The sequence below is a fragment of the Denticeps clupeoides genome, chromosome 15, assembly GCF_900700375.1.
Source record: "Denticeps clupeoides chromosome 15, fDenClu1.1, whole genome shotgun sequence".
Classification (NCBI taxonomy): domain Eukaryota; kingdom Metazoa; phylum Chordata; class Actinopteri; order Clupeiformes; family Denticipitidae; genus Denticeps; species Denticeps clupeoides.
In genome coordinates, this window is record NC_041721.1 from 17,052,214 (window position 1) to 17,072,542 (window position 20,329).

The following is a 20,329-nucleotide window of genomic DNA, read 5'->3' on the forward strand; positions in this document are numbered from 1 at the left end:
CCAATGAGACAGGCCCATTTTTTCGCCCTGACTCTGATTCCAGCACTGCCTCTGATACATCATCCACCATCGAATTGAACCGACCCCGGATCTGTCCAGCCACTTTCCAGTACTCTGAGGTGACCTCCACGTCTGCTGAGCCCTCCACGCAGAAGCTGTAGTCCACACCACGCTCCCGAGCATAACCAGCATTGTGTCAAATTCACTGCTGCAGCTAACGCAGAATCTCCACGAACCCTCCACCTCAGTCAAAAGTCCACAGTTCTGAGAGATTGAGTTCACATCCAACCAGCGCAGTGGACCATCTGACCGGATCAGATGCGTCCGATCAGCTGCTGGTGACAATGCAGCTGCAACAACAAGCCCTCCAGCAACAACACGAACTTAAGATACAACAACAGCAAGCATGGCAGTGACAACAAGCCGAATTACAGCAGCAACAAAGCCAAGCGCTTAATCGATTTGTTGTTGCAGCCCTACAAAGTATGTCAAGACCTTGTTTCATGTCACCCACACCACGTTCTTAGGATTCAGTGTGAGTCCCCTCTGCATCGCAATGTACCCCACCAAGATCGAGACAGTCATGTCATGGCCGTTAATCCACCATATGACAGCTCCAACAATTGTTGGGTTTTGTGAACATCTACAGAATATTAATTAGAGACTATAACCAGATAGCCAATCCCCTTATTTTTCTGCTTCGGGGCACGCTCACCCCTCTACTATTGACACCAACAGCGACTGTGCTGTTCTGACCTTGAGGGGAAGTTCATTTCACCATCTAGGGGCCATGACAAAGGAGAGTCTAGATGAGTGTCTTCTTTGTACCTTCAGTGGTGGAGGAACCAGGCGAGTAGTGCTGGAGGGTCAAAGAGTGCGAGGTGTAGTGTGAGCTATAATAAGGGCTCTGAGGTAGAATGTTACTACCCCTTGTTGGGTTTTGCAAGCAGCTACTGGGAGCCAGTGGAGGGAACGTCACAGTGGGGTGGAATACCAGTCGTGTTGCTGCATTTTGTCTTAGTTTTAGAGTCTGGATGGCAGTCAGAGGTAGACCTCCAGTCGTGAGATTACTAGTGATTGTAGAGAAGGAATCTACATGAGTGGGAAAGATTGGTGATCTTGAGAAGGAGAGTTGTGTGTCGTCGGCATAGCAGTGGTAGGATAACCCATGTGAGGAAACAACCTCACCAAGTGAAGAGGAAAAAGGACCAATTACTGAGCCCTGAATGACAACAGTTGAGAGTCTGTGTGAAGAAGATGTGGATCCTTGGTAAGTCGACCGCTCATCAAGGTAGGAAGCAAACCATTTTAATGCTGAGCCTATAATTCCAAGTCTCTTCAAGACGGACAGGAGAGTCTTGTGGTTAACCGTATCAAATGCTGCAGGGAGATCGAGGAGAATAAGAAGACTGCTCAGCAGAGTGACCAATTCATCAATAAAGGTTCCAAGGGCGATATATATGACTATGAGAAAGGTGTTCAGCCATGAAGAAACCGAGACTGCATGGTACTCAAAAGAAGAAATTTAAAGATGCGTAATAAGCAGTGGTGAGAAGGACCAATTCCGAGGTAGAAAGAGGCCAGTACATTCACCACTCCCAGTGTTCCTAGGAGTGTGGGAGAAACTATATGCAGAAGAGAGCGCAGCAGCTGTAGTTGTATTCTGAGGGGATATCCAAGTCTAGTGAGTGAAGAGTAGTGAGGGCAGAGATGAAGTCAGCTTTTTTAACAGCAGGCAGTCCCAGAGCCCACCTACCACTCTTTTTTGAGGAGTAGATGACAAAATGGGCTAGATGAGGTTTCTGGTAACCTGTAGCATGTATATGTTCTTCTACCGACCACCATTGTGTTAAATTCACTGCTGCAGCGCCACTTGTGCGCCCAAGGTCTACACTTTTGACACTATCCTACTTACTTGTGCTCACAATATCTGGCATCACATGTCAAAATGGTTCCTGTTCATGATTTTGGTAAATGTGTTAGTTACAGTTATAACAGGGTGAAAGAAGCCCAAAGAAAAACAGGGACACGTGTATCCATTTTATAAAACCCTGGATCTTTAGGTCCCTCTTTGGGACAGAAACCATTGTTATGTTTGGGGTGAAGTGGTTCCGTACCAAACTGTGACCGTAAATAAACCCCACCACCCACCTTGTTAAAATAATAAGCGGATAATAAAAAGGCTCCATGTTTCACTTGGTTGTGTATTGCTCTCAAAGTACACAATTAAACATTCATTCAATTAATTCAGCTAACAATTAATGTTTTTTTCATAGTAAAACTATGTTTAAAATATGTTTTTCAGTCTTCTTCATCTGTGATCTTACAGTGTGGACTGTCTTTTGCCGCACAGCACCGCACCATCTAGAGTCACAGAATTCGATGGGTCAAAGAATTTCTGCTTCCTGTCTCATCTACACAGAGATGCAGACACTCTAATAATTACCAGTGGCCACCCAGGACTGCCAACTCAACCACACTGAACAGTTAAAAGCCATTTTATTATATCTACACACCATATCTATCTATATTTATGTGTACACAGTTTGGCCTGCAGATGTGAGAGGTTGAGTTTATTAGGCAACGCAAGTGTCAAATTAAACAGAAAAAGTGCCACTGCAATAGCATTAGTGATTGTCACATGATTTCTGAATGCTGCAGGATATGTGGTTTGAAAATAGTACCATAGCGTGTGAAGGAACGTGGACAGGCCACTTGGACAAGTAACAAAACTGCTGTCATCTTATTACTGACTGTTTGGCCTTAAATGTTTCTATGGGAGCTAAGAATTACAGTGCCTGCATTTAGTTTTCCAAATGACATTTGCCAAGTTCGAACAGGGACATGGCCTAATAACAAAGTGGTCCTGGTTACCAAGAATATCATTTGGCTGCCAAAATATCTGGACTGCCACAGGCAGAGGGTAATAAGGGCAGAGTTAAGATAGTGAGTGAGTGAGATAACTTTGATAATGTGTCCTGTCCCTGGCTGGTGAAATGGCTTTATATGTTGTTTGTACTATACGTGGCTTAATTATTAGCCTGCACATTTATTATGTATTGTCTTCCATGGAAGTTCTGCTCATTGTTCTTGAAGTCATGTGCCAGTTACATGTTGCATTTGATTGGCCTTTACAAAGAACTTGGCCTGCACAGGTTAACTTGGGCTAAAACATAAACTGACTGCATATTTTATTAAATGATTTGCATGCCGTATATTTTGTTCATCAGCAGCAAAGCAGCCTTTTGTTTTGATGAAAACGTAGATTAACCAAACTATTCATTCAAGCAGTGAATTAAACCATGCTGTCAGAGTTTAATCTCCCATTTGAGGATTAGATGCATACTTCAGTGTGAAATGGTAAATGCATACAATGTCATACAGAGCAGCCATTTCTGCTATATGAACAGCACCAGGAGCACAGTCCTGTATAACTGAGCCATAGTCAATCATTAAAAGTCAGTGCTAGTGACCTCCTGTCACCTCACTCACAGGTATGCTCTGTTTTAAGGTGTTCATGATTAGGACAAAACTCACAAGAACTCAAGGACAGTGAATAGACCAAATCTGGACAAACATGCATGCTAGCATGTTCTTGATAACATGCACATTTCTAGAGAACACACATCTTTAAATGGCCTTGAATTATTATTAATAAATGGGAGAATACATGATTGGATGATGTTGCTGAGAATATGATGGGCCTGTCTATTGGCACATGTTTTCCACGTGGTCTTTGTCACCAACAGAATGCAAGACACACAGTACAGAAGGACACAGTGAAGTTTCAGCAGCCTCCATGCTGCTATCGAGTTTCCCACCCTGGTCTCACCCATGGTGGGAGTACTCGGAAACCTATGGTCAGTCTGAGTTTCAGAGAGACAACCAAATTAAATGGTGCCTAATTGATGGCTAATTTCCTCGCATCAAGTCCTACTGCAGTGGTTATGGCCCTTCTTGGTTTCCTTCTGCCTCCAGCTTTCCCTCGGCCTTATTCTCTCTCCAGTCCGTCGGGCCTTTTTCCTCTTTCTTATCTACCTGAGCATTTCTTCTCTGTCTCTCAGTTCTGCCTGCACTTCCCTTTGCCTGTCCTCAGAGTCCAACAGCTTTCGCAGGCCGATACTACACCTGCCTGTGATGTTAATGGTAGCCTGTGCCTTCCCAGCAGAGAGGAGAACCTGCCTCCCACACTGACACTTGCATTTTTTCCAGCCCATATTTGTCTCGCAGCCTGTTTGTGGTTGTCCGATTACAGCTCGCTTGTATATTCCTCATGTTTTTCGTTTTTGCGTGTCAGACCAATCGCACTTGTGTCCACCTCCTCATGTTCACTGACAGGCACATTTGTTGGCATTCAGTGGGAGAAATGAGAGAAAAAATGGCACACATCCAGTACATGCAACAGTTTTAGATGTTTCAGTGTGCTGACAATGAGAGGGCGCTTAAAGCAAGAGTTGTTACAAAGGCTCAAGAAGCTAACAATGAACCTTTAGATGTACTGAGTATAGATGCAGGAACAGGAACCTGGAACCTTAAAAAATATTAAGACATTGAGCCTGATGCCACCATAGCTAAATATATATGAATAAATTGTTGTGTAGTCCCGACAACACAATTTAAGATTCTGACACCAACTGCTTATGACTAATTGATGTCTGTTATGCAGCATGTTTATATTAATGTAATTGGATACAAAGAAATTGTAATGTTTTAGAACATTATTTCTAAAAAAAATATGATTATTTTAGATGTATGCTTCTAACATAATTTTCAGTCCTCTGTACTTGAGTGTTTCAAGATTAATGTCTGCATAATATATGGCATTTTCATGCCGTGCCAATATTCTCACAACAGAGACTTGAAACAAATTTATTGCTTTACTTTATTAAATAAAACATCATGTATTGACGCATTTTGAAAAAAAAAACCGAAGTGATACGCATAGTAGTCATAGGCCAAAACTATAAAAGGTAGAAGTGGTCAAATGAAGCCTGCAAATGATCTTGGTTAATAAAAATTCCCATTAAAATGGGATTTACCAACCTAGATTTGCACAATTCTATAAAATTGACGACGATGTGAGACCGTTACATCAACTTTTACACCTGAAATGTTTCGAGATGAATGTCTCCACACTACATGCCATTTTCATCAAGTGTGTGTGGTGGGGAACATCTGGACAGTGTCTGGTTACCCCGGACGAGTGCCAGGTTGGGTTTATCGACTTGTTCCTGTCACAATACACTAGCTAATGCGCTGTGCAGCTGACTCAGGCAAGCTTTTAAAAGGCTGAGAAATCGCTGCGGTCGAAGCTGCCAACGGGATTTGGAGATGAGCATGTCACCGATCGCACCACAGAGATAATGGGCTTTGGTCGCGCCTTCAGTCACGTCTGGTGACACCTTGAACAGCCAAGCAATCATAACCGCAATCTGGAGGAGAAACATCCTCCAACCGTTGGACTGTTGAACTGCACCGTCAACCCCGAAAAATTAATTCTGCATAGAAACATGGGCTTGATTCTTGATTTGATTCTCAAATCAATTCTTATGAGGTATAGTGCTAAAGTGCTCCAACAGAGCACAGTCCTCATATGCTAGTCTTGCCACCATTTTGCTAACATGCCCAGGCTTCTGTCTAAATTAATGGGCAAAAAAATCATGTAGTGAGTCACCAGGTCAAACTGACATTTTTGGTTTAAAAAAAATATTTAAAAGCTTTTTCTTCACAGGTTTGAAATGTGCCTTTAAAAGTCTCTGTCTTGTTCATAGATTCCATATCTGGCTGCCCTGGGAAAGACAGAACGAGAGAGAGAAATGCAGAGGTGGAGCAGTGGTATTTCTCTAGAACAGGGTACATAAGGGATGTAATGAAGCTTCTAAATGTGATGGCTCAGCTGGACAGCAAAAAGAGCTCCAGCTCCAGAGTTCTGAGGCTCAGAAGAGCATGAATAATGCACAACATGGACCCAAAACTATTTTTTGTGCTGTGAGGTAAAATGGCTGACTGTAAGTGGATGGGGGAGGGTATTCAATGCCATGCTGCTTAAATAAAGAAATGAATATGAAATAACCACAACTTTGTATGCACATAACACGATCACTTTCATTCTTAACACAATCAGGGCAATGAGGAACACAGCACTGTACAAAAACTACAAAATAATACAAAAACTATGGACCGAATGGCGGAACCGGAGTACCACCCCCCTGACAGTGGATTAGGGGACTGCCGAGAACAAAAGCGGTTACTTGGAGAGAATCCATGCTTGCCTTTTTCGGCTGTGTCGTTGCTAGCAACATGGCGATGCTGCATTGTACAAGGATGTGGGACTCGGCGTTGGGTATGCAACTCAGCATGTATACGCCAGCTGTAGCTGGTCCACGGCGGCCTCTCAAGCGATCAGAGTTTGGACAAGTACGTGCCAGAGTCTGGGCCAATAATACCCCGGAAACAATATCAAAGGCTAATGCACCCATGGGGCCCAGCAGACTTTAGCATAAATGAATATTCACGGCGGCTCCAAAGCGGATTTTCTGAAAGCCCTCGCTAGTCAATTACAGTGCAGCGAGGAGATTGCGCTCAGGCTTGCTTAGGAGGACATGCTTCCCAGATGTGGTAGAAACAGCAAGCCATACGTCGGCAAATAAGCCGTGAGTGCGCCGCCGATGTTTGCAGTAATTATGTGGCTGGTTGGCTCCATGCGGCTAATAGGGGGCACTGAGACTTCTCTTTCCCGACACAGATTGCTGTCATCTGCAATGCAAAAGGACCTCTCTTCCATGCTCGCCCGCCCTCTCCCGTTATTCTGCCTCTCAATAAATCAGTATTCCGTGTACCTGGGATGCTTCAACAGCCAGCGGAAGCCTTCGCTGCATGTCAAAGCAGACGTTGCCCTCCACCGATGCGTTTTATCTCCCCGCAGACACGCTTCCCTTAAAAGTGTATGACCTGCTTCTCGATCCACCTTTCACAGTGCCCCCGGAACTTCGGCCAATATGCGTTGGCACTCACCGCAATGGTGTTAGCTGTTGCCTTAACATCCAAACTGTCCAACAGTGAATTGCATGTCATTTGGTCCACTGGGACTAAACTGCATATTATGTAGGGCTGCAACTAACGATTATTTTAATAATCGATTAATCTGTCGATTTTTTTTTTTTTATTAATCGTAGAATTGGAAAAAAACAAAAACAAAAAAACAAGAAAAGCATTCATTTCCAACCCTTTATTAAAAAACAGAACCAAAATCTTTAGAAAGTGCACAAACATGTTGCTCCTTGAGTTGTTATAATAATAATAAACACGTTGTTTGAATGTCAGAACTTGTTCTCTACACTACACTGCAGATGCACACACTCACAAACTCTCACACTGACACACACACACTGCAAAAAATGCTTTTCTAACTTAGTAGTTTTGTCCTGATTTCAGTCCAAATCTCTAAAAAATCTTAAATCAAGATACATTTACTAGACACATGAAATAGCATAAGAAATTATGTCTTGTTTTCTGATGAAACATCTCAAAATTAAGTGATTGTTTGTTTAAAACAAGCAAAATTATCTGCCAATGGGGAAAGAAAACTAATCTTAATGAGATATAATCTCAAACAGAAGTTTGAGATATAATCTCAAACAGAAGGCTAGTGCTTTTTATTAGTCTGCTTTACACTACCTTCATGGTAAGCTGTGTCATACTCAGCCCTTTTTAATTGGTATAAAATACATTAATTGCCCTTAATATAGTATGCATGTACACAGGATCTTTGTTTTATTGCAAGTTTTTGTCATTTTCATGCTGGTTTCCCTGGTTGTTCGAACAGCAACGATTAAGCTTATTGCTGCTTGCTGTGAAAAACCTGATGGTGGATTGGAATGGTTGCGTTTATTCATCACATAAGGCAAGGGACTGAATATGTCGGCATATCACCCTGTCTTTTCCTTAACTTTATGCAATTAGCCATGTGTGCTATTATGAACTGGACCATTTACACAAATTAAATGCGTAAAATTAACTGGCAGTAGTGGACTGTGCCCCAAAGGGCTTCATGTCAGTTTGCTGACAGGCATCAAATCAGAGCTTAATAAGCAGGAAATATATATTTAGCACAGTTGATTGAGTTGATAATTGTTTCAGAAGTAGCTCGACTTGCAGCATGGCAGCAGAAATAAAGGCGTGTTGTTCTCCTGCTCCTCTGGTTTATGGCCTCTATTAGTTCCCCTGATCTGTGATTATTAACTTATCATTGGACTGGAATAAATACCTTCATCTCCTTTCCAGAGTCAATTACCAAATGTGACCTGAGGGAGCGAACCACCTTCACTTAACCCACCACCTGACTGCCGTATTTGTCAAAGCTCCCAGAATCTGCTTGCGCCGTTTGGCATTCAGGTCTCACATCTCATGGGCTGCAGCAAACGTGTTTTTTCTCAGATCCCAGATAAGGGTGGTGGGGATGGAAAAAGAGCAGGAAAGAAAAAAATGCTTACATGGTGAAACCGTATAATTCTGTCACTAATGCAGGACACAAAAGAAAAATGACAGGGAAAATTTTTTTTTTTTTTTTTTGTAAGATTCTGCAAATAGCCCACAATGTCCTTTAGACTCTCACTTCAAACTGCGAGAATGAATGAGCATTCAGTGCCAGAAAAAAAAAGAAATTGGATCATTTATAATTAAATGATCATTTTACTTGCAAAGAGCACTTTTCATTGTTTATATTCAATTATAATCTTACAATTTTACAGAATATTCAGCAATACTCACTTAATTGCATTTATGGCTTTTGGCTACAATTTTATTAGGACTATGCACATACAAATGGCTTTTGGATTCAGAGTTGTTGGCCAGTGCCTTTTTGCCACTTCATTGCCTCATATGTGGGGCTTTGGATACTAGAAGCTCTCGGTGTCACTCAATACGTTCAGTAAAGGGCCAGCAGATTCATAGAGAGAGAGAGACCTATTGTCAGGGTCTCCAGCCATGCTCTGTAAATCAATCGAGGACATCCATAATCTCACCCTGGCGGTCAATATGCGGCTTTCATTGGGTGCCTGGCAAATGCCATTGCGCTCTCACTGTTGTTCGGCCACAAAGCGCCCCGAGTGGTTCCCGTAACCCGGTGAGTGGTTTTGTCATCTGCTTCACTGGGTTATAGGGCTCTCAGCATGATGGCGCATTGTGTTTATCGCTGTGAATTGCAGCAGCAAGAATTACACTGCAACTTAAGGGACAAATGCATTACAGAGGGAGGATTGTTGATATCGTCATTACTGTGTGAAATCAGATAACAGCCTGTGGTTTGGTTATTCGTGAATTGTTCCATTTCCTGTATTTTGAGATCATATTGAACAACGGAATTTGCCACAGAATACCTGACATTTTACAATTAGTGGTGTAGACAGTGGCGTCAACAGCAAAAATAGGAAACAATTGCTTTCTTTCTGAAGCTGTTCTCATTCGTCCACGTCATCCCAACCCCGTGGGCTACACTTCATGCTGATGTTTTTGGGAAAGAAGAGAAAAACACAGGAATAATATTGTACTTGCTCATCTCTTTACATAACATCACAGCTAAACTGACTGCGGCACATCTGCTGTTTGCTGTTTTAAACAGGACCACTATTTGGAGTACATGCTGGGACAGGTGCAGTTGTATTATCACAGTTCACTACTTTCTGCTTTTGAACGTCACAGAACCATTACCGTGAGAAATGCACGTGTTGCTGCTTGCATACTATCAGTACAAAGGAATAAATGGTAAAATGACCAAAAAAAACACACACACACACACACACACACACACACACACACACACACACACACAAAAAGGATTTTAAGATGCTTTAATGATGGCTGAAATATTTTTAATTGTACATATGAATGGCTTGAAACTGCCACTTTCCAAGTCTTCAGTTGTGTTACCCTTTTATGCAAAATGTCTGTCCAATGAACAAGATTTTAAAATTCTTTTCATGAATGGAGGAACTTCTAACAGAATAAATTGTGTTGAGCTTTGCCAATATGTGTTTCTGAAAGATCAATATGAAAAGGATAATTTTTTGTTTTCAAAAAATCATAAATGCAAAATATTACCAGACTGTAAATAAAATTACAGAGTGTCAGTAAACCCTCCATAGTAAAAATCAGAGAAAAAATCCCATGTGAATTAAAACACAATACTTCATATTCTCAAAAGATTGTGTTAAGAGTGCATCATGTTAACAGGATCTTCCTTTAGAATTCCAGTCTAAATGTGAATAATCTGTCATCAGCATACTTTCCATTTCAGAACCCCATCAACTGATCAATTGAGATTGCATGCATGGTGGGTCTATATCTTCCTCCATCTGCACATATCTGGGCAATGTGTGCATAGGGCTCACCTGGCATGCTGGTTATTTAGACGTGCTTGAAAAACGGCATTGCTTGCAAGAGATAAAAGAGTGGCAGACAGGTGACAGGCAGTAATGGTTGGGGGAGGGAGGGTCATATTTCCAGTTTAACTAGTCTGGCTACAAATCAACCATGTTCCTCTGCGCATGCATTATAATTTAGATTGGGATATGTTGTGCACTTGAGGTGGTTCCAGGTTCCTATTGTAAAAAGACACACATGAAGACCATGTGGTGTTGGAGAAGAGAATAGAGTGTGTAGAAAAACCTCTTTCTCCCTCCACACAAAGCACTGTATTCAACCACTCCAATTTGATGTTACCTGGCAGAAAGAGGCATGGCACAACAGAGGTTAAAAATTAACAGTTTCTAATTTATTAACACCGGTAAATAATTATTGTAGTTACATGTGAATATTGAATGTAAAAAGGTACCAAGGTTACAGAGAAAGTAAAAATGAGAAGAAAGAGTAAAGAGGGAGAAGTGAAAAAGAGGAGGAGAGAAAGACTCAGAAACCTTCCGGTTTCCGATGGAAAAACCCCCCTGAGCAAGATAGCTCAGAGCCCCTTTTCCACATGTGTGCAGACATTTATACCCCTGGCCTACAGGAAGTTGTCACTGGCCTACAGGAAGTTGTCACTGGCCTACAGGAAGTTGTCACTGGCCTACAGGAAGTTGTCACTGACCAATCAGAACCTGTTGTTTCTGATGTCACGCCCCCAGTGCCTCCCATTTGGTGAAGACAAAGAGGGTGGGCGGTCCTGACGGCTGATACTTCGCACGTTGACGTCGGACAAAAGACATGTAAAAACCGGGGTGTCGAATCTTCACCCACAACCGTCGACACAGGAATGTTACACTTCCCCCTGCAGACATCTGTTATGCAAGACAAAGCAGGCTCCCGCGATGTCCATTCTTACAGACGGCCGGTTGATCCCCTGGGGCACTCGAGTATTCAGGGTCCATGGGGATCACAATTGGGTCATGATTGTGTATCTGCTTGCTTCCTGGTCAGTCGGGAATTCAAATGTAGCCGATAGTTGTGGTTCTGTGTCCTTTGTGATCCTCAGGCGTCTGAGGTCACCCTTGTAGGGAAACCTGTCTTCTTGGCATAGATCAAACACAGCAGCATACATAGAATATTCAACTGGATCCAGGGCTTTTCACACTTGGTTGGGTTCTTTGTCTGGAGTGTGATGAGGTTTGCATACAGATTGTGCATGTAGAAAAACAGTGTTCATCGTACATTAAAACCAAACCAGAAAAACAAATGACAACAATGATCAGATACTGTAATGCAAAAAACATGTAAATATAGTGGGAGGCTTAAAATGATATCAGGGAATTCATAACTCCGCAGATTTGCACTGGCTTATCAAGTCTAATCAACAACAGTGGCCGGAAAAATAAATACAAATAAATAAATAAATAAGTCCCGCTTGTTGCCATGTGATTGGAGAATTACACCTTTATTAGGGAATTCATAACTCTGCGGATTTGCACCGGCTAACGAAGTTCAATCAACAACAGTGGCCGGAAAAATAAACACAAATAAATAAATAAAAAAGTCCCGCTTGTTGCCATGTGATTGGAGAATTACACCTTTATTAGGGAATTCATAACTCTGCGAATTTGCATCGGCTTAACGAAGTTCAATCAACAACAGTGGCCGGAAAAATAAACACAAATAAAATCCCGCTTGTTGCCATGTGATTAGAGAATTACACCTTTATCACTAAAAGCTATTATTTGAGATTATGGCATTGTTGAGGTGTTCAGAGAGAGAAACAGTTTCACATAAATTTAAATTCTGATCCTAAACATGTTGATCATACTGAACATGAATTTAAAATAAAAACATTTAAGTTTAACAGTGCAATTTCCAATCTCTGATCAGTTATTATCAAATTGTTCACCGTGGGACATGGTTTATGATGTTCAATGTAATACCAGTAATCTAAAATGTCACAAATCCTGGTTATTACTGGTTACAGTTTGGTTTGTGGGTTCATCTATTGTGCCAGCCATATCTACATGCCACATTGTAAGTGATACAGTAATTAGTCAATGTTCATTTTATACCTTGTCGGACTGGATCTGGATTTAGAAATGCCTCGGTTTCTACGGTCCCGGGCTTTTTAGGATATGTAGATCCTTTTTATTTAAATTAAAGCACATAGATTCTATTCCTCCCTATGCAGTAAAATTCAGATAAAAGAGACTTACGGTCACAGATCCACATCCGAGCAAAGGTATCACGTCGGGATCACCATTTGTAAAAAGACACACATGAAGACCATGTGGTGTTGGAGAAGAGAATAGAGTGTGTAGAAAAACCTCTTTCTCCCTCCACACAAAGCACTGTATTCAACCACTCCAATTTGATGTTACCTGGCAGAAAGAGGCATGGCACAACAGAGGTTAAAAATTAACAGTTTCTAATTTATTAACACCGGTAAATAATTATTGTAGTTACATGTGAATATTGAATGTAAAAAGGTACCAAGGTTACAGAGAAAGTAAAAATGAGAAGAAAGAGTAAAGAGGGAGAAGTGAAAAAGAGGAGGAGAGAAAGACTCAGAAACCTTCCGGTTTCCGATGGAAAAACCCCCCTGAGCAAGATAGCTCAGAGCCCCTTTTCCACATGTGTGCAGACATTTATACCCCTGGCCTACAGGAAGTTGTCACTGGCCTACAGGAAGTTGTCACTGGCCTACAGGAAGTTGTCACTGACCAATCAGAACCTGTTGTTTCTGATGTCACGCCCCCAGTGCCTCCCATTTGGTGAAGACAAAGAGGGTGGGCGGTCCTGACGGCTGATACTTCGCACGTTGACGTCGGACAAAAGACATGTAAAAACCGGGGTGTCGAATCTTCACCCACAACCGTCGACACAGGAATGTTACACTTCCCCCTGCAGACATCTGTTATGCAAGACAAAGCAGGCTCCCGCGATGTCCATTCTTACACTATTTACAAAGGACCTTTCAGATGCAGTGACACTGGCATGAAAAATCTCTTCTGAGCCACCTAAAGTTGAAACTGCTAAAAGGGATTCTGATGTTAACACAATAATGTAGCAGTGTTTATTCTGGTGCCAGGTTAGTCTATTCTCAGATGTTTTATAGGGTCTCATTTTTGCAGTACTATTAACAGTTGAAGTATGGGAAGCATTCGATAAAGTAACATTAAGTACACTAAAGGTTTTGAAATTTTTACATTAAAGGAACCATACTGAAATATGAAATAACACCTGCAAGGTTATATAATAAGCACCAACAAAAGAAATAGCAAACAAGGCAAACAGTTGAGTCCAGCCTGAACATTTGCATTCTTTAAAATGGCTCCTTCTTAGTCTCCATATCTGCCACGGAGTACTGTGTGACATGTTTCCTACTCATTTTCCATGCTTATGTAATTTTCGACCCATGCTTTCATATTGCATGATTTACATGATTCATAGACAAAGTGATTTCAGGATCTGTATGATGCAAAATGTCAACATGGTGGCTGTGTCTGCAGCTTCAGACAATTTTTTTTTTTTTCAAATGTGGCAAAAAAAGTAAATTAGGGAGGTTTACGTCTGGTGTGTTTTGTCCTAGTCATCTTCTTGATGCTTCACGTTATTTGAGCGCAGCATAGTCCAGATGAGCTACAGGTGTTAAAGAATTCGGAAACCATGCAAATTTACTCAGAGACCATTTGCTTTCTATACAACACCAGATTGACTTCAGTTCAAGTTAAAATGGAGATTGAAAGGAAAACATAATTATGTACCTGGTTTATGTCGTCAGCTCCTTTCTTGCTGCTTTAGCACAATAATTCAGTACATGGTAAAACAAAAACATTTTGCTAATGGTGAAATGTCATCAAAAATCAGATCTGTACTATCACCCTGTAATTAGTTATAAAAATGTATTTAGATCTATTTATATAACACAAGTTTCCATCAAACACCTTCATGCTGTGCAGTGAAGTAACATTAATTATCAATTTTTTGGAAATTCTGCAAATATTATTCAGTTCATCTGATGGCTGAATCACATTGTGATTTAAATGTATTTAAGCATCAGATCTAGAACCCTGAGGACTGACCAGCAAGTCAACCCCATGGCATTTAACCTGCTGGTACAAAGGCATTTTTCCTTGAACCTAGGAGAACTTTATGTGCCTCTTAGAGACGGCATTCTTGAGTGCCCCACTCTGCTCACTTTTTACAGTAGTAAAAAGTATGTAAATTCAGCGTAAGTATTCTTCGGGATGGCGGGTGAAAAAAAACATGCTGTTCAGATTCACCCACTACTTCACAAACTTTGTTTAACTGCAAGGCCATCTGGGGAAGTGGCTGGCCTAGCGGCTAAGGACCGGACTCGTAATCAGAAGGTTGATGTGCCACTGAGCAAAGCACCGTCACCACACACTGCTCCCCGGGCGCCTGTCATGGTTGCCCACTGCTCACCAAGGGTGATGGTTAAATACAGAGGACACATTTTATTGTGTGGACCGTGTGCTGTGCTGCAGTGTTTCACAATTATAATCACTTCACTTTTCACTTTTAAACAGCCGGAGCCCATCTTGAGATATTTGGCAAGGACGAAGCCCGGGTGGCCAACCACACACACACTATTCACTAACACTTATACCTACAGTCAGTTTGGATTTGCATAATTTACATATAGAGCACATGCTTTTGGATGGCTGGAGGAAACCGGAGAACCCAGAGTCATCCCAAACCAACACAGGAGCATGCAAACTTCACACACAGGATTCAAACTCACAAGGTCATGCTGCTGTTTTTTACTGTCCATTACTGTCAGGGCAGTATTTTACAGTAACTACCTATCTGAATATCTCTTAATCTATCTTCCTGACATTGCAATTCCACACCAGTGGTGTTAGACCTGTGAACCCGCTGTGAGTCTCCGCTGGGCTGCAGGGAATCATCTCTCCATATGGCTCCAGCTGCAGCCAGGGAGATCCAGAGGGCATTAGGGATTTCATTACAGATAAGGCAACCGGCACACCGCTCTCCTAATGGGCTGAATACATCAAGGGAGGAGAGATGTAAGTTAAGGGACGTCGCTTCACCGAGGAAGTGGAGATGGGGGGAGGGCAGAAAAAGGGCGTTGTTAGCAACTTTTGGCAGTGCTTTTGCAGTGCTTCGTTGCAGGCTATTAGATGATTTTAGCAGGCAGGAATTAGGCCAGTGCATTTCTAGTGCATCAATTATCCATTGCTGACCAGCAGATGAGCTGAATTTGAAGAAAAAGAGTTTTGTTCGCACAATCATTTACAAAAGTGCCCAAAAAAAAACCTGCAGTTACGGATGAAAAAAATAAAGGCACAGTACAGTTTTTAATGCATATGTTATATTTGCCTGGAGCAGAGTTAGTAATCTCAGGGGCGAAATGAATACAAAAAAGAAAAGAAAATCACAAACGAAAAAATGGCAACTTTTGTTACTTGGTACTTGCAAGTCACACTTTAACTTTCCAAAGGCTTGAATTTCACCAGAATACAAAGCAGGTCTTTTACCCAGCGAGGCGCTGTCCTGATTCAGCTAACTGGCAGAAAACAAGGACTTTCTTCCGAGGCAGAGTATGGGTGGAGGGGCTTATTTGCATAATGTTGGGCCAGGGGCTTAAAATAAATCCGCAAGTGGCACAGTGGCTTAGAGAATGGCAGCGGCAACAGCCCAGGCCTGGTAATTGGCCCGCAGAGGTTTTAAAGAGGAAAATAATAAGAAAAAAGTTCAAATTTGACAAAATGTAGAGAAAGGTGTAAGCGGTGTGTGTGTGGGGGGGGGCTTTCATGGAGTGACCCAGTTACTGTGGCCTGCGAGGGACGAGCAGCAGCAGGTCACAGGTAATGGGCTGAGTGGCCCAAGCTTCGTCACGGCTGAATCTGGCTCTCTGCTCCGATAATGCAACCCCAACAGGCTCCGGAGGCAATTTCCGCACAAACCTGTCTCAAGGTTATTTTAAGGTGGCGGAGTTTGAGAAACGGAGGGGCAGAGGTAGACAGACAACCAATAATCCTCTTTTCATTGCTTAGGAAAAATGGACTGAGCTTTGAGCTATTTTTCATCAATGTGCTGAGAACACATAAAGCAGCTATTTAGATAAAAAAAAAAAAAAAAACTAAAAACAATATCATGAAATGGCAAAAAGGTCAAATAATGTCAATTTAAAAAATTTATCAAAATAGTCCCAACAGAACACAAAACCAACTAAAACTAGAAACCAAAATTCCAAGAGAAATTTTGATGGGCCTGTTTGGGTGTTGGTTGCAGGAACGGGCGTGGCATCTAGAGCTGGTGTGAGATGTAAGAGAAAGTGGTATTAAAGTAGCCAATGGAAAAGGCGGTCAAATGAAATTTGGTGACGTTTGGAACATCAAAAATTGTAAGAGGGTGTGGCTAAGATGAGTCACATTAAATTGAGTGACGTTTGTACAATGTGAAAAATTTGCATGTTAGCAACGTTAACAGGGCGTGGCCAAGACACATTAAGTTAAATTTGGTCAAGTTTGGACCATGTTCAAAAATTAGCACATTAGATAAAGTGGCTGAAGGACCGAAAAAACTTTTTTTTTTTCCCCAACCATTGTTTTTTCAAAATTCTGTGCGATCTGTCAAATCGGTCACGGCTTCTCGGGGAGAAAACGCTCCACCAGAACCGGCGGCGCGTCTCTCCCCTGGCGTCTGCGTTCGCCGCGCCGGGCTGCGTCCTTCGTGGCGTATCTTCTCCTCTGCTTTCCACCTCTGCGCTTTTGGGGAGGTCTCCGGCATTCTGTCACGACTACGGACTTACAGGGGAAGGAAGCGCAGAGGTCTGACATGCTGGGAAGGGGAATTTATTTTATAATAAACAATAAACACAAAGAAAGAATGGCGCGGTGGCCAAAAACGGGAAATGAAGGGGAACAACACAAACAAACCCGCAGGCGTGTGGCGATTGCCAGAACTGAAAATTCTAACACCTACACGGTTACAATGTCAAGTTCCCGAAAATGCCGGAGACCTGGAAGGGGCGGAAAATCCGGCATTTAAGCGCTGTCAGGATTGGCCACCGGTGTTGAGCACAGCTGCAGTCAACCCTGACACACTTCTTCAAGTTTGGTCCTGGATTGTGGGTGTAGCATAGGCCCCAATAAAGCAACCAATATGTCATGTTGTGTCTCCGTTTTTTTTTTTTTTTTTTTGTGCTTCTCAAGGTGTTAGTGTGGCTTATAATTTTCCAGGTTTTTCCAGGTTTTCCTGACCCCTGTTGGTGGTAGCGACACATCCAATATGTCAGATTGTGAGACTCGGCCTTCGGCCTTGCCTTGACTCCCGTGTCACTAGCTTTGACGGCTACCCACAAGGAGCTGAAAAGTTCTTCCTCTGAACAATAGTAAACCCTACTTTTTTAACTTTGAACCCAATTTGTGGGTGGCCCGTACGACAATATGTCATATTGTTTCTGTGCATTTTACGATCTTAGAGTGTCAGTCTTTAATTTGAAACATCGTCCGATAGGTCTCGGCTCGACTCCATGGTCGCTATCTTTAACCGGTACCCTCAGGGAGCCAAAGACGTATTCCCAGCACAATAGTAAATGGTCTGTCATACTGACAGGCCCAAATAAAAAGAATAAAACGAAAGAGTCCATCAGGAATGATCAGTGGAGCACACCCTACTATTGCTGTACTGATGCATGCTCAGCATGCAATCCTCTAAGCCACCAGATCAAAAATAAAACCCGCGCACAACTGGTAAATCCAACTGCTATTTATAAACTGCAGGTGCTCCTGTATTTTGCAGCCATATGTCCCACCGGGGGTAACGTGGATTAGTAGCTGCAGCACCTGTTCCACACACTCTCACCTTGCACACTAGGAACTGGAATTTTTCTGGTGACCACCAGTTCACAACTTTGTCAGACTTGCTACACTAACTCACTTTCACCTCTTGGGGTGCAAAGAGGTATTAGAAGACCGAGCAGGCTGCTACAAGCTGGCTAGCATCAACTTCAACTGCTATATCTGTGATACAGTTTGTATGTGCATTTGGCCTAATGTCAGAACTGTTACTTCCAGCTAAAGCGATTTTGTAAAAATAGCGCTTAAGCAGAATTGAAAAATAACACTGCTTTTACACTATGGGAAAAAATTCCTCCTCTGTCCGAGAATGTGCTGTGTATTTTGTTGTCATGTGCCTTGCGAATGCAAAAATTCCATTGTTGTTTTGTGAAATATGACATTTTCCAAACAGCCTGAAATACCATTACATCATGCAAGAAGATTTTTTTAAATGACATTTTACATTTGCACAATTTTAGAATGATGAGTTCCCCATTGGGCACGTTGGTAAAATAACTTGAAAGTGAAGTGATACACTGTAGCACAGCACATGAAATGTGTCCTCTGCTTTTAAACATCACCCTGAGTGAGCAGTGGGCAGCCATGACAGGCGCCCGGGAGCAGTGTGTGGGGACGGTGCTTTGCTCAGTGGCACCTCAGTGGCACCTTGGCAGTTCAGGATTCGAACCGGCAACCTTCTGATTACGGGTCCGTTCCTTTACCCACTAGGCAACCACTGTCTTGAGATTATAGTGAGGATGGATCTATGTGCATCCACAGTTGCGAGGACCAAACCGGGAAGAGTTACAGAGAGGAGCATAAATTTCCACACGCATTAGTTTTCTCTCTCCCACATGGGAGGGCCTGAGACACACAGACACAGAGCATGGGGGTGGGGGTGTGACAAATTTTTATGTCACACTGTTATGAACAAGTGGCACGGCTTCAAAGCTGATGGCCCACATTGAAACAGCATAATTATCGTGCATTATATGGGGTAATGCGAGTGCCTGCCGGTCAGGGACCGTTTCCCCGCCTGCCACAGACACGTCACTAGTGACCTGGCCCCTGTGAAGCAAAGATATGGTATGTCAAAGCACACAGGGCGGGATATTTGTAACGTGTTCTGCATATCTGATTTCTGTTAGGCTCATTTTCACCTGAGCTGAGCAGCGCAGACGTCATCTGCACCTGCGGTAAAATTTTCATGATCCCTGTCAGCCACGCCAAACCGGGAATGGCCACTGTCACACCTGTTCTGATCCTGAAAAGATGGAAAGACGGGCACCAACACTGCTGCTGCACCCACCACCCTGTTCATGAGTGGTCAGATTCTGACATTGATATAGTTGAGGGAAATAGCTCTATCGAAAAAATTCTGTGTCATGCAACAAACACAGAATAAGTTGTAGTTGAGCTTTATTGTCATTTCAGCTATATATATGTTACAGTGTATATAGTGAAACAAAATAAAATTTCTCTGGAACCTGGAATGTTATATACTGACATGAAATTAATAATAAATGTGCAAAGTAAAATAGTGCAAATCTTGTAGTGCCAAATGGAACGGTGCATTAATAGATAATATTACAGATAGATAATATTAATACATAATAAACTCATACAATGGAAATTTGTGCTTTAGGAATGTTAAGGCGTAAATAACTTTCCTCTCATTTTCTTCCTTCAACTGTGAATGTTTTTTTTGTTCAGCTTCTTCATCGCCTTCCTTCCATAACGTCATTCAATATACATGGACGTTTTATCCCCCCATGCCTTAAGTGGTTTCATATTTATGAAGGACTCCTCTGTCTTATGCGGAGTCCTACAAGACAATTTCAGAAGGTCTGGTCCCGAGCAAACATGCTAATGTCAGTTCAGCTTCATCCTCATTAAAGGGCAGTGAGATTCCTAGACGTATGTGATGTCTGGATGGCCTCCTTATTTGCATAGTGCAGGTCTTTTCTGGTTCAAGCTTAGAAACATGTTAAAACTCATGGCCAGGCTTTTTGACCTGAAGGAAATATATTTAATTAACACAAAGTGTGGATTAGTCTAAAAGCTTTGCTCAATGCAATCAGCAAGGTTGG